This window comes from Glossina fuscipes, unplaced genomic scaffold (genome assembly GCF_014805625.2).
Source record: "Glossina fuscipes isolate IAEA_lab_2018 unplaced genomic scaffold, Yale_Gfus_2 115, whole genome shotgun sequence".
Lineage (NCBI taxonomy): Eukaryota > Metazoa > Arthropoda > Insecta > Diptera > Glossinidae > Glossina > Glossina fuscipes.
Window position 1 is genome coordinate 950,255 of NW_023998458.1, and position 16,953 is coordinate 967,207.

General features: G+C 33.8%; 1 protein-coding gene across 1 annotated transcript in view; it reads left to right on the plus strand.

Moving 5' to 3' along the window:
• The first annotated feature begins 6,142 nt into the window (after nt 1-6,142).
• The window catches only part of LOC119640124, a 149,174-nt gene continuing 138,363 nt past the window's right edge, over nt 6,143-16,953 (plus strand). Inside the window, exons 1-2 of the mRNA XM_038037959.1 lie at nt 6,143-6,334; nt 16,537-16,781. The gene's annotated coding sequence lies outside the window, so the exon portion shown is untranslated. The remainder of the gene's footprint in view (nt 6,335-16,536; nt 16,782-16,953) is intronic.

Consider the following 16,953-nt stretch of genomic DNA (forward strand, 5'->3'; position numbering starts at 1 on the left):
GGAAAAACAAATATTGTCGGTTATCTTAAGTTGGTGTTGCTTTTTATCTAAAGAATTCTTTATAGACAATTGGCTGTCTTTCCCCATCTCGTTTCCTCTTCCGCGCAATGAAGGAGATAACGTTTTACGTAAACCTAATCAAGAACAAGTGAGGAAATTAGATTCGGTCGTAACCGAATCTTTTGTAACCATCACCGTTATTCTAAAAAGGCTAAAAATGACGAAAGCAACTACATTTGCATACTATATAATATCGGGTTGAGTTATTCTATTTTCAGAACAAAAGTGGAAATTAATATGGTAAAAGATGAAAAGCAACACTGCTTCTTTTGAAAAACAGAGGTATTATCAGCTTATGTTATACTACAGGCATGTCCTTCAGCCGATTTGGCCCATTTTCGACACCAACCTGCGTGCAAATTTGAATCGATTGTTTTATTTTTAAGTCAGAAGAATGTTTAGAATGCACACTACACAGATGGACAGACGGACATGTTTCTTTCTATTCAGAATTTGAGGTTGATCAAGAATACATTCCCTCTGGAACTTTCTTCGGGGCGCTGCAAACGTTTTGACAGAATGAATATGACGTTCATCCTTCGGTGATGAATATGAAAATATTTAAATTCAAATAAAACAACCAAAGGTATAGAAAAAGGTTTCGAAACACAGATAAGAACCACTTATCTCGGGAAACGTAAAACAATACAATATCTCTAGCAACAAGAGGTAAACATCAAGCGGATGTTGAGACAAAGTAAATATTGAGAAAAACTGTCGAAAACCATAAAAACTGTGAGAGGAATGCGCGTAAAGCTTTATTCTTAAGCTTAAGAGCTAGTGATGCAGTAGAGATCTGCCTGAAGTATTTTAACTAACAGTAACCAGTGCCTAAGTATTGACAAAGTTTGATCTCTAGCACGTATGGAGCCACAGGTGTTTGCTTACAAATGACATATTTCTAACTGTAGTGCACATGGTCACGCAGGCATATGCAAATAACTTTTGTTGTTGTTCTTTAAGACAAATACAAATACTTGAGTACGACAACATAAATTTTATTACCCTGGTGTAGAGATTATCGTGTCTTGTGTGCGTATTTTTTATCATCTTCACCAGAAACCCAGAAAAATAATAAAGTACTGTGCCTTAGAGAGAGACAAAGAGAGAGAGAGAGAGAGAGAGAGAGAGAGAGAGAGAGAGAGAATCTCGAAGTGTGCGTTGCTTTTCTGATCTAAACCAATAATGATCATAAGAATCACACATAACATGTTTGCTTTTGTTTTTAGGATGTAAAACAACGCCTTTTTTCTGTTAGCTCTGTTCTTTAGAAAACTATTATTAAAGATCGTACGCTTTGAAATTTGATCCGCTGAAGTTTTTTTATTTTCCTTTCTTTTTTTCTTTTAAATTAAATTCGACAACCCATGAAATCATATCATCAAAGATTGCAAACGTACGTCGAGTCGCACATTTCGGCTTTGAAATTAATATTCTGTGCCCAGCTTCATCACGCACACACCCACAGATACATACGCATGGTGTTATTAAAATCCTAATTCGTTTGGATTCTTTGATGCTTATCTCTCTCCCTATCTTTTTCTCTCTGCTTTAATACTTCATTCTCAGCAGTCACAACACATTGCCCATCTTCACATCATTATATGATTGATGAGCGATCATTTACATTAAGTATTACGATATGTTTCGCAGGAATACACAAACCTCAAAAACACAAGAAGAAAAAGAAGAACGAATTTTTGTAGAGAACGACCTTCGTCGTTATTTCTATGCCGGCACGTATTTGGGTTATTCTAAAGAATTTTTTGGTTTACTGCTTAGCTTGCAGTATGTGTGGAGCTTTTCGTTTGAGTTTCGTTTTAAAATCAACAACATTTTGAAAAGGGTTTCGCGATGTGAGCCGCAAACTAGAAGAACTGGCTACAGAGCAATTAATCTTTTTGACAAATGCCATTGAATTTCATTAGACGGAACCCAAGAAGCAAGAAAAGAATTAATAAAAAATTTGCAAATTCGATTCCCGTACAAATTTAACAACAATTGCAGACACTTAACAATGTTGTTCAAAATGGTTTCATTGTTTCATAATTTTGTCGTAATTTGTACCATACATCGAGCACAGACATACGCTCACTACGCTTTTCTGCTCTGACTCTTTTCATTAAACTATTGAAAACTTGCCGGCAAAAGTTAAGAAGAAAAAAAAAATTGAAGTAATCGATAAAATATAAGGTGCTATCTACTCTAAGATTAATTATGCAGAGATTTATTTTGCCTGCTTTGAATAATAAATCTAAGGACTTTTTCTATTCACATATGAGCAATATCATAGGTAAATGTTGTGCAGGGAATTTTTTTTGGCTAAGTTTCACAGAACTAGAACGCATCTGATTGGGAAATGGACGACTTAATACGCAGGTATTTAAGACGGATACTGTGTTATCTAAAAGGACGGAAACAAGATTACATACTGCATACCAAACCAGAGAGAATACATGATTAGTGTTTATCTCAGGAAGTGCGTGCTTCAGAAATAAACAATGACATCTCTATATAGCTTTAATGGAAGCTACAAGAGATGCGCTTCGACTGAAAGAGTTTCTAGGCGAAAGCAATATGAGACAAACCTCTGTACTATCGAATTCGGTAACGATCGCCGAAGTACTCAAAAGTTTGCAGCGAACTATATGGTGTGGCTGCCGAACAAAACCCCTTGATATAAGATAGCTTTTCATATGAGAAGTAATACTGTAACGAAAAAATAAGATGAACTTTCCATTTAAACTTCTTCAGTTCCATGAAATCATGACATTATTATTTTTTTGTGTGTTGATACTGTTGTCTTTGATATCTATGTAGAGTTCCATGTCAATATATTCAACTCCAGCAGAGTTACACATATCTTTACGAACTTATAAACAAGAGTTTTTTGATTTGTACTGTCTGTGAAGCAAAGATTTCAGACTATCAGGACGTCATAAAAGGCATCATTAATGAAGATGGGACTTGGATCTGTGCACATAACCTACCTGGAAACAACCGATCAATCAAACGAATGTCGTGATGAAAGTGACTCAAGCTGTGACGATTTGCGTAGTTTTCTTTCATTATCATTGTGTTCTTCATTATGAATTCCTTTCTAAACTAATTCGAATTTTTTAAAGGCAGTGACAGTGATTTGAATGAATAAATAGAATGCTTTCATTTTATAAACAAATTCACTTTATTTATTGGTTTATAATGCAAAGAAAAGAATTGTTCTTCTACGTAATTGATCTCACTTAGTATTCATCATTAACGACTTCGTTGATATTTAGCAAAATTTCGTATTAGAGGCCCCATAACCTATGGGTATTTATGATCAGCATGGGCTTATTAGAGAGCATAGATATAGCTGACGGTGTTTTTGTTTGACTATGGAAACGTCAGGAGACGTAAAAATTGAAAACGAAAATTGAAAATTAATCTCGCGCACAATTACCTTCGGTTCCACTAATCTTCACTATTACGTTGGGTTGTGATCGAGCCCCTTGTAACTACCACATTTTTCTTGAAACAAAAAAAAGAAAAAAAAAATGAAAAAGCGATTTTCTATAAGATTGGATTGGCATGGCCGGTGTGCAAAATACACGTGCGTGAAAAGTTTCATCGCTATTACTGTTTTAGCTTTTGGATAAAAAATTATTTCCTTGCTTCTGAAAACAGAGATGGTCTCTCTTTCTGTCGCGTTTTCCTTATAGGAACCCGCTTCATTTGATATCTTCAGCTTTCTTCAGACGTATGGACAGACACGCCTAGATCGATCACATTTTCGTGCTGTCTGGGAAAATATATAATCTTTATAGAAATTCTGATGCCTTTGCCTGGCATATGACTGGTTGCAGTTGCTGTAACAGGCTGGGTACATCCGCAACAATCGGTAATGGTTACAAGATCAACATTGCCCAAATTTCCAAAGGGAAATATTTAGGAAAGTTATGTAAGCACTTCGTAAGCGAAAATTGTGCGGATCGAGTACAATTAATAAAACTGGAGTTGTAAACATTCAAGGCGAATGCAGTTCTCGTACCTATGCATTCACCTGTACATTCTTCTACATCTGTCCTATTATACATCGAAATACTATTTCATATGTTCTAATTGAATAATATTAATTCACGACACCCTGTATTATTCATATGGAAGTAAGACTTGATATAAAATGCAGTTTTATATTAAACGCTGAAGAGAAAAGACGCGTTTCATTACGAAATTACGGGCACAATATTACTCACTTAAAATAACGTTATTTTTTTAATTTTTTTTTTTTTAATCAATCCAAAAATTTAAATATAGGGCCAACCAATTCTTCAATTAATCGTTCCATTGACGAATTTTTAATATTCCAAGCCTTGGAAAGATTAGCTATAGCGTAGAAATCACATGAAGCCTATATTCTCTTCGCCACTGCATATGTCGGCAAACTTACTCAGTCACATGGAATATTTTGCATCATATCTGATGTGAACTGACGGCGCTTTCCGATGAGCGTGTACAAATTTTCAGCTTGTTTTTATTCCACGATCAATGTGTTAGAGGTCACCGTAAAAAGTCCCCTTTGTTGCAGCTTTCTCACTAGACTTTTTTTTTACATCTTTTCTATAAGTGAGGCTTAAAAGTTAGGAATTTACCGATTTTCCCAAACACATATCATCAGATTATGCAAATATATATATAGAAATAAAATTTGATTACAATAGTCTGTCTGGTTAGGCATACGTATATCTTTCATTTTTTTGAAAAATAAAAGGTTCATTCATAATTCTTATTAGATCATTGCTTTAAGCCTCTTACTGCTATATATCGTTAATGGAAACCACAAACTCACTTACACATGCATACGTATGTTAGCCATAAAAAAAGCTGTAAAAAAACCAATTCTTACTTCGGCCTGACTGTAGACATAAAATAAAATGCCAAACCATATTATCAACAATTTTGTTTTGATTATGATATTCGCAAACAAAGCAAGAAAACTAAAATGAAAAACGCTTACCAGATAACCATAGGAGGGCAAGTTGCCATCAAACTTATCAGAATTGAAAAACTACTCAAACCATAAATGAGTTCCAACTAAAAATGGAATCCAATGAGTGTATGCGAAATAAGCTCAAGAAGTTTCACTCAATTTTTAGGGGGGATAAACATGAACATCTAAAGCAGCTAACAAACCATATGTTCAAAGGCAATAATGATCACGTTAGTCGGCAAACGAATGCCAATGAGTAAACTTCAGTGAGCGGGTGATATCTATGCGGGCGCGTGTGTGTGATATATTTATAAAGAAAAAAAAAAAAAAAAGAAAAGAAAAGTAAATATCACTGTGAGAGAAATATTTCAACAGCTGAATGCCTGTGCGTGTGTAAGCGAAAAGCACATAAATACTTAAATTCACACAACCGTAAGCTTATAAAAAAAATTAAAAGGCAAAAGTAAATAATGAAATAAGCGAACCGAACAACGTTTACTAAGAATTCATGCCCATAAGTAATAAAATGTATATAAAAAATAAATTATTATAATAATACTAAATAAATAAATAAACGAAACAAAAAAGATTATACGCAAGCGAAATTTCAAAAAAAAAAAGAGGAAAAATTCATTAATAATTTCGAGGAAGCATAACATGTGAAGAAAATTAAAAACAAAACGAAGCGAAACATATTTACATGAGATCAGTAATTCTTCAAGTGCTGCCCATTGTTTATTGAAAGTCAAGCAAAATATGTTTTTTTCTTCTCCTTTCTGATTCAAAAAAAAAAAAAAAGTAGTGCGTAAACTAATAGTGGCTGAGTACTTAACATCAGAAAATCTACAGCATTAGCAAAGAATATAAGAAAGAGAATGATTGGACGAATGCGTGACGGGGAAAAGAGCGGCAGCAATAAGAATAGTAACGGTATAGAAAATGAATCAGCTGAGTTGGTCTCGTGTTGTTAATATTTGCTTTGGATAAAAAAAAGTTCATAAAATTACTTGAATAGCTGTTGTACGATCAATAACAATATATTTGATACAAAAAAAAAAATTAATAAAAAAATTAATCTATAATTTCCACAAAACGTAATGAAAAAATATATAAAAAAAAAAATTTGAAAATAAAAACCAATTATTTGAAAACCATTTTTGAAAAATTATTTCTTTTTTATTTTTAATTCTGGACTATTTACGGTTATTGCAAATTAAAGATTAATTATTCAATCAAAATTATAAAATATTACGGCTGTTAAGCGACATTAATCCAATGGTATTCGTTGACGTTTCAAACTAAATGGTGGGTTAATTATCAATGTTTTCTTCTTTTGTTGATTTAATAAATGAATCTATTACACACACAAAAAGGAAAATGTGGTCTTTGACTTATTTACGAGCACTCGATAATATCGAATTTTAATAAGTAGAAGGAAGAGATAATAAATATTTTTTTACATTAAGGAGAAACCGTACAATTTTGCCGCGCAAATGCTAGTGTAGCGAAATGATTTTTTTAAAATAATTGAACCATATTAAAATGACAACTTTGTTCGAATTTACTCATTCAGTTTGAAGATCTACTGTAATATCTAATGGTAAAGTGCCTCGCCTGGTGAAATTGATCATTAAGTGTGTGTTTGTGAACGTCTTCAATAAATAACGTTACATTCGTCGCTAAATACGCTATTAAACATCATTTTTTCTTGTCCGAGAATATGATATTCATTTGCAAATTTTAAACAATTGGAGTGAATTAATTCGTTTATTAAAAAATGGGGGAAGCCAAACGTTGCTTACCAAGAAAATAATTGATTCTACGGCCTCTAATAAGGTCCACAACTTTCAATTTAGATTGTTACTTATGTACTTCTCTTACATTTTCTATAACAATTTTTGACATAATATTCCTGCGCAAAGTTTTAGGTGAGTAGCTTCATTTGAAAGTCTCCCAGCTAAAGGTAAAAAAAAAAACGACAATTACAAAGCCTGTAGTTTCTACTTGCCCGAAATAATGTTCAATTTATTGTTGGCCCCCGGTTTTTAGCTTGTTTATTTAGATAACGGCATTTAAAATAAATAGTATGCAAACTATTAGGTTGTTGGAAAAGCGATTTCATTTTTTCCCAACAGTGGACTTAATTGCATTTTTTCAAAGACAATTTAATACACAAATTTTGACAACTGATACAACGATTCTTGCTTGTGAAAAAGATCGATTGATTCTAAACAGTCAAATATGTAAAGTAAAGCAGCACTTTCCGCATATTTTATTTTGTTGTTATTAGAAAGGGAAAAACGCTCTTCAAGACAGATGAGGGAATGTCGGCGTCAAAACTGGTTTGCATAATTGCGATCTGGCGATTTTCATCTTGGCGATGCACCATGTTCCTTAAGCCCAGTTAAAGCCAATCAAGAGACAACAAAGGCAAGTGACGAATAACAACTGATGAGATCGATGAGTTATTAAATTTATCGAATTTCATCGGTCATGATAGAATGTTTATACACTATAAGGAAGTCGTTTTTCGTTTCCGTAAAAAAAAAGGAAATTGCTTTCCGGACATCCCAATATTTTCCTGTTCAGAATGTAAGAATTTTTTGAGACATTCTAATAAGAACATAATGCAGCTCCCATGTCCATACCGGCAATTCGTATTTAAAACAACAACAATAAACCGATGTTCGGTATTGCGTAGAATGCTTAAAAAGCATAATATGACTGTACTTTCTTCTTTAAATGCGGTGAAATGAAGAAACGGAAGTGCGAGCTTCTCCTAGTAACTTGTGCCACCAAATGGGTTTCATGTGACGCTTTATTAGAAAAAAGTTTCGACTGTGAATTCTGATCGAGGTTATTGTCAGCAAATAACGTAATGTTGTCTTAATAATCACGTGACAATCGTTTTTAATTTTCGCTTGGTCTTAATATTAATATGGCTCGACTAATGCTTTACAATGCGGTAACAGAAAAGAATTTTTTTTTCTTAGAAATTGTGTAAGTAAATGACATGTCTCTTCTTCATATCTGTATACAAAATTATTATTATCTGTCTGTTTTTTGAACAAAAGACATGAGTTGATTAAATATTTATCTAATTATCTCTTCATTCTTCTATATAATACCATTATCGCACTTCGGCTTTCGTTTTTTGTCTTTACTTTTCCGTTGGAACCCTCTCTACTCAATATATCTTAAAAGCAATATGTACTAACTCGCAACAACAACAGCAACGACTAGTCGTCTTCTTTTCAAATGTATAACATTCCAGTTTATGTTGTTTTTCCTTTTTCCTTACCTACCTACAATGCTTTTGTTTTCTCTATTTTCCCTCTGCATACGTATAAAATTTCTATAAATGTCACCACCACAACTATCTCGGTGTGTTTGTATATCTCTACTTAAATATGCAGTCATATGTTTGTACGTGTGTGTACATTTGTTTAGATGAAACAGTTGAATAGACAGCTCTAGCAGACTATTACTGATAACTCTCGATAACCTATTTCAAAACCTTATGTGGAGTGCGTTTACAGTTATTATTAGTTGTGCATTCTTTCTCCAACTCATCGCATACAAGCGAACTTCAAAAGTTATAACCTCTCTTACGATTCTCTTCATTTCTTCTATTAGGTGGGTTTATGTGTTCTATGTATTTCTCTTTATTAGAGACGAGTAAAGCATATCGAAATCTTTTTTTTTCTTTCTTTCCTCAACAATTCATTGAATAATAATTGTGTCTTTTCATTTTCTTTTCCTTTAATTGAAAACTTTTGCACATATTTGCTTGCTTCTACTACCGCTTATATTTTGATGATTAGATGAATGTTTTTTTGTTTTTCTTTTCGGCTATCGGTAGACTTTGTTTTTGTATGTTTTTCTCACTTTCTTCTTCGGTGCCTGCGGTTTATTTATAATCTGTTTCGCTTCCCTTTCTTTGGTGTGAATAGTGTCTTCTTCTGCCATTATCGATGATTCTTTATCATTCATAGAATGAGCTAACATTTAGGAAGAAAGCCTATACGGCAACAGTTCATTCGTTTTGAGTCCCAATCAAAGAAGAAGAGAAAACCAGTTGCAACTGCTATGCGTGAGTGCGTTTTCTTTTCTAACAAATACAAAGAAAATAAGCCGTTTGCCTATCAACATGGACGGACACTTTGTGCACGACAAAGCTAACAATTCTTTCATGTACTTCCTTCAAGATTTCATCGGTGCACCCTGACTGCATCTGTAGAGCTACCACTACATTTTCCCGTTTTATTAACTCAAATTCAAGACTTTACACACTTTTCAGAGACAATATTCAATAAATTGCTAGACTTTATGCCAATTATTATATATGAAGAAAGGAATTTCCATTTAGCACATATAGCACATATTTAACTTTGCTGGCGAAAATTTTATACGCAGTCATAATCGTTAAACCATCAAGAACCTATTACGGAATGTCTTTGAAGAGAAAACTTTTTTTTTTGCATATTGACCGGCATTGTTAACAAAGAGATTTATGGCACAATATAGCGTAAAAAATTAAATAATTCGATCGTTAATTCATTATGTGATGCGCACCGAAAGAAAAAGTCATCGCAAGAAAATTAGGTATTTATGTTTTCCTTTCACAATAATTTTCAAACATACTCAACCCGTAATTAGCTGAGTCATTGAATTGTAAAAGCTTTATGTTGTCCGTTTCCTAACGGTTCGTTAAACAGTTAACATTTTCTTATCGAATTGCAAATGCCTTCAGCTCTTCAAAATAATTGTTTATAGGCATTTTCTGCTCTTCAACAGCTGTTAAGGGAATAGCATATGTTCGCATTATTGATTGATGTATATATTTGGCTTACAACCTTAAGTTAAAAAAAATCGTGAATTGTTATTTAATATGAATTTTTGTTTTTTAAGAAGTATATTTTTCGATCCATAACCCATAAGTTCAATTTTCATTATGAGAAAACTGAATATGTTATACAGTGTGTAGACTTTATTGAGCTACTGTACAGGTTCGCCTTAATTCCTTAACGCTAACCTATCGTTTATGCCTCTCAGCGAGAAGGAGAAAATGAAAATTGATTAGGGTTGCGGACAATAGCCAAAGGTGGAGGAAGGTCATTGCAGATACAAAGCGAAAAATGAAAATACAGCGACCGCTTAAAAAAAAAGCAAGAGACGACTAAAGTAAAGTTTGAGTCTTACGATGGCTCCTTGCTCAGGTGTCGAAATTGCAGATATGTCCTGCAATCCTTCTTGCGCTAATGGTATATCTTCTCCCAAATGAATTAAAATATCCGATGCTTTCTAGTTATTGGGAATAATTTAACCTAAAACGGGAAAAGTTGATATTCACTTTATTAAACCGGTAAAAGTCTTAGTTCCCAGTTCCTGTTCCAATTTGGTGTCAGGATTTAGTTCTTTGGTTGAATAACATTTTACAAATTCGCGACAATAAATAGCTGGGCGTAAAGCAAGAGCAGTCATCATTAGAAATGTTATCCAACATTTTGCGGGCTTGTCTCTCGCTGGAACCTGCAAGGGCTTTACTTGCATTAACATTGGAAACAGTTTAGAAAATGGTTGCAAATGCTTGAACAAGACGGACATAGCTTCGCTTCGATAGCTGGCATTTTTTTATTACAAAACACTTTTGTATTTTAAGTCACAAGGAAAATTATATCGAAAATATGATAGACACTTGAAAACCATGCGAGCATTAAAAGACTAAAGTAACAACAATAATACTTTCTTACAATCAAAAATAAAAGGCATTTTTATATTTCAAGTGGTCCTTCAAAAACACAAAGGAAGAGCAACTATGCCTTTGCTCGAAGAAAATGGAAACAGAATAATGTAATTTAAGGCTATTTCAAGTCTTGGACCGACTCACTGGTAATTAGGCACAGATTTTCAGTTTATATATATTGAGCATCTTAACAATTGGAAAGTCTTATCGTTAGAGAAAGCGAATAATTTGATACGAGCATAAGAAAAGCACAAACTTTCCACGCGGTAGTCGAAACATAAACAAAGCCTGTGCCAGGGACGACCCCTGGATAAGCGATCGGCCGCTAAAGTGTTAAGTTGACCTTTTCATACTTCCTAGACGTCTACTGCACATGTGAGCTGTTAACACCAGTGTTGCATTTTTCGCAAGCTTTAGGGGAATGGTAAGATGTCGAAAGGAAAAGTGTGCAAATGACGCAATGATCTCAAAAGATTCGCTGAACTATGCTTGGGAATTTAGAAAATTGAGACATTTTTAGTTTAAAGTGCGCTTCTCTGCCTTAAGGCTTCACCCAATTTTTTTCTTAACCCCTATGCTGTGAATTGTTAGTTGGGTTCAGTTTGTTTGAAAACTGTGTGTCTCTCGAATTTGAAACACTTGAGTCCTTATGTAAAACATCGGCTAAGTTTATATAGATAACCGGAACTGATTCAATCGTTTAGAGGCAGGGAACGAAAAGAATCAACTTCTGCCTTTTCTTTGCGATAAGTTATTTCATTGCTCTTCAAAGATCTTTGAAGACAACCAACAGAGCGATTTGTGGCATTTTCAATAAAATTTGATGATCTAGTGCACTCACTACGTGTTTCTGATCGCCTTCCTTTACTAATGACGTAGATAGCAGCAATGAGAGGAGTATTTTCACTTCTCCTATGCTGAAATTCAGCGGGTACCATATGTTGCTCACCTCTGAAACAGTTCTTAAAAAAAATGTCTTAAAAATTCATTCCTTTTTTGAAAGAAACTTTTTCCCATCCAAGGTCAAAAGATGTCATAAAACAACGAACCCAAACAGCTTCATGGAAATCGCTTAACTGAACTTAAAAAATATATTCTGTTTTCTCTCGCTACGCCTTGCGAAGAGCATGCCGTGTGTTTGATTTGCCCCCCAAGAAGCGTTAGTCTGGGAAATTATAGAAATTTTCCTTCATAATATTAAACACATGTTAAGTAAATGGTTACAAGCGAATGCAAGAGGAAAATAATTGAAAACTAAAAAGATGACTTAGAACGCGGAGTAACATACACAGAAACGATTAAGCTGAAAGAGGAAAGGAAACATGACAGAAAGCATAACAAAAAACAACATGATATCATCAGCAATAGTTTTACAAATGTGTGCACAAATGATTTGTAATATGTGTCTTATGGCACATTCAGCACTCGCAGATACACATACATACGCACTTGTACGAACAAGTGTACCGTTCAAATGCAAAAAAGGAGGAACAAATGTTTTAATTAAGAAAAGTCGTCGATGACTTTTTCTATACACAGTTTTCTGCTGCCATCACTTAATTTTCTTATTCCGCTTGCATTATATGCATGAAAGAAATATGCGATAATGGGCCACGCCTGCTCTGGCTTCTTTTAAATTGGTACGAAATTGCTAAGTTATTCGTAATCATCGCCGATAATACTGACCGAGAGTTTAGCTCGCAAGCAATCTCCGAACTAGAATAAGACAGAAAACGAAAAGCGCTGAAAGATGACATGCTCTAAGGCAGCTTCGTATTACGGTAAGGAGGTTCCTATTGTTCGGATTAAACATTCCTTCGCCATATGATAGTCGTAATCGCTCAACAGTTAGTTATTGAAAGCTTATTGCAGACGCAGAGAACGAAACAATTCTGAGGGCGTACCTCTTATTGCGCCGCCAACAAGATGTTCATATGTCGCATGTGACCTGACTTGGACTACAACTTCTCTCTTCATTCCAAGTTTCTGATATCTACAGAACAACAGAAAAAAAAAACCAACCAGGTCCTAATGTGGCGTGTTCTGCATTTGCCCTCAACTGAGCTCAGATCTTCCACTGGCTTGTCTCATATTTCTGGTAATGAGATATAATAGAAGGCTTGAACTAAAATGAATACATAACCTTTTCGCAAATATTTGTAGTAAAAAACTAACACATGTTCGCTGATGAAATAAATTGAGCTAAGCATTTATTAAATTTTGGATAAAACGGCTAAATGCCATTATCAGGTTTTTCACTTTACATCGTTTATTAAAAAAAATAAGAGAGCGGTGCTTTCAATAAATGCAAATGCAAACCTCCCCGACCATGAAAAATTTCCCAGACCAAAAAATTGAAGAAGGCTTCATAGCTGCATTACCCGGTATTGCTTATCTATGCTCGATATCTCGACTGTGAATGAAATTTTTCATTCAATTAAATGTCAACATAATAAAAACAAATACTTGCAAGTACATGTATTGTTATCATCAGGTTGTAGAGAAGCAAACACTTTCTCGTTTCCTATAATTTAACAGAATAGAAATGAAATCACATCAGCTCTGACTCTTTCCAAGAATTATTCAAACAAATACCGCTGAAGTTCACATTCACTAGTGGAGGAATAGTAAGTTTATTGTAGAGCCCACACAAATATTAGGTGGTCCGCAAATGTCTTGCGGGTTTTCACTATGAAATAAAATAATTTTTTTTTACATAAGGTTTATATTTGCCATTTTGCTCAATAATAAGTTGCCACTTTTCAGGCAATCTCGTTATCCCCTCCTCATACAATTTGTGATCTTGTGCAGAAAATATGAATTTAGACTGCTATACATGAATTTAGACCGTCATCTGAATTGAAAGGTTTGCTAGTTAAATAGTTTTGGGGAGAACGAAAGAGACGCTAATGTGTTGGTGCAATGTCGGGAGTATATAGTGGACGTGGAACACACCTCAAACAAGTTCTACAAATCTTTGGCGGTTAACGAACAAAGTATGAGGTCTTCCGTGATGTCTTGTCGTGATGAAAAACAATATTTTTTCGGTTGACCAACCAGAGACGTTTCTGCTGCAAGGCTTCATTTGAATTGGTTAGCTGTTGACAGCATGCTTCAAAATTAATTGCTTTGTTACGTGGCAGAAGCAATTCTTTTATAATCCTACCGTAGCGGATATCTGGTTTTGGGGTTTCTTGAAATGATTCATCGGATTTCGACCATTATCTGTTGCGTTACAATGTTTTGTATAGGATTCATTTTTCATCCCCAGCTACGATTCTCTGCAGAAATGGATGGTTTTGGTTTCACTTCAACGGCGAATCGCAGATATTAATATGTCTTCTTAAATAAATTTCTCTGAAATCTTGTGGAATCCAAAATATCCAGCTGCTTTATAAACCATGGTCTAATAGTTCTTTTTCGCTGAATTAAGTTTTTCTGCAATCTCATTACTCGTTATATATATTTGAAGTAAAAAAGCAAAATATGTCTTATGTGCTCATTTTGATAATCGATTTTAAAAATCACATCTTATTGTTATAAGAAAACGGAATACTTTGGAAGCTTTTCACAAAACACACATAAGCGTACGCTATATAACAATATCTACACCCTTTATCCTAATTATCTGTCTAGTCGTCTGAAAAAAGCCATTTCAACCTGGTGTCAAGAAAAACCGAAAGAAACTTCCGGGCTACCTAACTTTTGGTACATACTTTGGATTATTTAATTGTTATCATTAGGTATAGTATTTCATTATCGGGTAAAAGTTTATTTTAAATTTGAAAAATAAAGAAAACAATTACACAAAGACAATGAATGATACACAGATTAGAGAGTTTTACTATTGATACAGTTCGATTGATTAATTGGGATACAATAGATCTTAAACACAATGTTAGAGCCGTTTTTGGGCATTGTCATCGATTGCCAGTTATAAGAGCAAACAGGGTACAATAAATATTCCGGAGCAATAGTCACAATTTAACTCAAAACAGTTGGGTTAAGTCGGAAAAATCATAGACAAAAAATGCCTTTTGACTTGCGACCTCTCTCTGAAATTTCTCAGAATAGTTAGGTTAGTGTAGTGTGTTAACTCTTGTGTACGACTGATCTTTGAAAACAAAGACCTTGAACGCACGACAAAGTTCACCATTTTTCTGCTAAAGACAGTGAGTTTATGGAGCATCTTTGGTAAAGGGTTACTGCTCTGACTACCTACCCACTGGCAGGCGACTTTGTGTATTATTAAAAAAGCTAAACCTGAAACGTATTTTGTACTGTGACTAAAAGGTAAGCCAATATTCAAGTTAACTCGTGTTAGTATATAGAATAGTAAAACTTTTTTTGGAGACACTTGGACAGACATCTGTGTCGAGTTTCTTCTCACAACTCTCGTTAGGGTTTCAGCTGCGCTTAACGTTGGCACGACACAAAAAGTACTTTTCCCGATTTTTACAATGATTGACGTGATTTTACTGCTGCTTGCCTTGTATTTGAACTGAAATGAGATGGGACTTGGACCTAGGCATACCGTTTAACTTTTAGAAATTTCAAGAAAAAGATTTCCAGAATAGTTTTATATAAAGAAAAGTACGTTCAATTTTTCTTCCCACCAGCAAAGGATGGATGGAGTTATACAGGTATTTTGTGTTGTGTTGTTTAGAAGGGAGTTTCAGGTACCCCATATCAGGATCAGCGTCAAGCATATCCGTCTGTCTGTCTGTCGCTCTGTCTGCGTTATGTCAGCGGTAAATACTCGCTCGATCGCATATATGAAAATATCGGCTTCAAATTTGACAGATTGGTGTCGAAAAAAGGCCAAATTGGCTTATTGCAGACACCACCCTAATACACGTAAAAGAAAAATAAGTATCTTGCCCACTTCAATAATAAATGTTTACATATTCTCGTCTCAAGTTTTACTCATAGGCCAATATAGTTTTCCAACTTGTCTATTGTTTAATTTCCTACTAAGGGGGTCTTTGTAATCATTGTCACTTGCGTATGTGAAATTTAAGTAAATCGGCGCTTGGAAATGAGTCGCTATAGAAGCTACTCGATATAATTTAAGAATTTTACGAACATTAATCATTATATATTTATTTGATGAACTAACTCAGTTGCGATTTAAAACGGAGCCTTTTGCTTTTGCAAACAACAGCGTCTGGTTTTTGCCACCGTAAAACCTAAAAATAAATTAAAATAATTTTTAATATTAATTAGAAGTAATAAGTGAAACCACTATAGTGAGACATGACCCGCCATTAAATATTCTACACTAGTTCGGTTAATACAGTCATTAATTTAAAGTGTTCACAAAATAAGGTTTTATAGGCGCAGTAGTTGCGAAAGTGGTTCGATTCGAATTATTTTCTATAGCGTTCGTCCTTAGGTCAGAGCGAGTCGGTGCACCAAATTCCATTATAATTTCTGAAAAATTGCTATGTATAAGTTGAATACAAGAAAACTAGACAGACAGACAAGGCTAAATCGACTTAGAAACTTGTTTTGAATAACAGGTGGTTCTATCTCAAGCCTTTCTGGGTATTGCATATATCCGCATCGACTTGACTTATATCACAAGTGATGGGGAATATAAAAATATTACAAATAAATTAAATTCATAAAATTAAATGAGATGTTAAATGAAATAAAAAACAATTAAATATAAATTAAATTAATATTTATTGTTCTTTTTTTTTTTTTTTAATAAATTCCTTTCAATTATTTATTTGTTTATTACTTCTTATCTTTTCAGGTGCATGTCAAAGTGTTTTAATAGAAGCAGCATTAAAAATAAAATAAAAAGTTTTTATAAATTTTTTCCCAAAAAGAATGCAATAAATACGCTACTAACGGAAGATAAAAAGTGAGAGCATGAAAAGGAATTAATTTTACTGAAAGCAATCCATTCCAGTGAATTACAAAATAAAGCTTTAGCTTATAACTGATCTACCGATAACGACGTTGGTTGACATATAAAAAAAAATAAAAATAAAAAAAGTAAGTTTTTTAACATTTTCCGAAAGAAAAGAGCTTCTGAAGCAGGTTAAATTAATCTACTTTCGGTAGACATAAAAGTTTTTAATTAAATAACTTTTTACAGATATTTGGATAAAATATATATTGGCTTGGGGAAAAAGAAATCCATTATTTTTTCGGTAGATGGCTGCAC